The sequence below is a fragment of the Mastomys coucha genome, unplaced genomic scaffold (genome assembly GCF_008632895.1).
Source record: "Mastomys coucha isolate ucsf_1 unplaced genomic scaffold, UCSF_Mcou_1 pScaffold3, whole genome shotgun sequence".
Taxonomy (NCBI): Eukaryota; Metazoa; Chordata; class Mammalia; order Rodentia; family Muridae; genus Mastomys; species Mastomys coucha.
Window position 1 is genome coordinate 65,087,039 of NW_022196909.1, and position 1,709 is coordinate 65,088,747.

Below are 1,709 nucleotides of genomic sequence, written 5' to 3' on the forward strand. Positions count from 1 at the left end.
ATGGTCCATGGTGTGGCTGTACACTTTCTCCCTGACACAGAGGGAGTCAGGGGCTGGCTTTTACCTTTGCATCCTTTCATGGTAGCTGTTTTTCCTAAAGACATCTCTGTATGATGAGAAAAAATAACAATAGCTTACCTTGGAACTAGCCTACTGGTTAACAGTCCTTCAGGGCGCAGCATCTTTACTTCTGGGGTGTTTTGTTCTCTTCCTTGTCACAGTCAGGAGGCCAGCCTGTCACAAGACTGGTTACTGTGACACAAACATGCTTGAGTCTGAAATGGGAGGGCCAAACCCCCTCCCCCGATGGCTGCTTGGTGAACGCCAACAGCACAGGGCAGTTTGCCAAAGTCACTTAGTACTTAGGGGGTCCTCTGCTCCTGATGCCATTGGTTTTACCCTTAGCAGCTCCCATTTGATGCCATAGCAGATGGCATTTTATTGTGCCACAGCTGGAATAATTAAAGAACATCAGCAACCATGCGAACCAGAACTGTCTTTTTGTTCTGGGTAGGATTAAGGGGTGGGGGAACCATTAGAGGGAAGAGGTTTCAGACCTCAATTGCTCATTTTGTGTCAAAAAGAGAGGTAAAAGTAAGCAGTTTGTCCATGGGGAGGAGTCAGGCAGAGTGTGAGAACAGTTGAATAGGGTGCAGGCTCACCAGGGACTAACATCACAGAGAGCTTAGCATCGGGGTTGGAAGTTTGAGCTGTTACGCAGAAGTGAAGGGAACAAAGCAAAGTCAGGAGTGGAGAGAAAAGAGGTCTGAGGCGGGAACTTCAGCATTTGCCATTCCATCTGATGAAGTCCTTTAAGCCAATGAGGATTTGGAAATGGAAATTATTCCGTCTAGATCAGGTATGGCTGTTGCATAATTGATGTTGGGGCCAGATCTGAACCGAGAGCTACATAAGGGTCTGAAGCTGGATAGACCTACTAAAGTTTTGAAGTTTAATTTTAGGCATAGACAATTTGGAACCCATCTCAGAAAGTCAATGAGAAAGGAGAGTACAGTCAATCACTCCCCAAGTTGTCACCTGGGTTCAGGCAGCAACTGGAAGACCAAGCATGAACTGCAGAAGATGGTGTACCTGGCCTGTGGACATCAAGTACAAAAAGCCAAGGAAGCCATGGAGTTCTGGAGAAGGCCTAGGTCTGGGCCCCCTCCTGACACTGGCCAAGGCTTACCTTACCAATAGATAGTAGTGGGTGTGCTCTAGGAAACAAACAGCCAAGGGCCTCTGTTCTGGATAGATGGAGAGATTGGAGGACAGATTATACAAAGAACCCAAGCCACATTTACATGGCATGCCAATAACACCCCAGAATGGGGCTTGAACCACTTATGTAGGCAAAGGCCCCCGAGGCCCAGAGGTTTCAAGTTGCAACAGGCAGATGTTCAGTTTAAAGTAAGCCAAGTAAACCACACTCTCAATGAGTGGGTATGAGGAAAGGGAGGGAGATGATGGAGAGTAAACCACACTCTCAATGGGTGGGTATCAGGAAAGGGAGGGAGATGATGGAGAGTAAACCACATTCTCAATGGGTGGGTATCAGGAAAGGGAGGGAGATGATGGAGAGTAAACCACACTCTCAATGGGTGGGTATGAGGAAAGGGAGGGAGATGATGGAGAGTAAACCCACACTCTCAATGGGTGGGTATCGGGAAAGGGAGGGAGATGATGGAGAGTAAACCACACTCTCAATG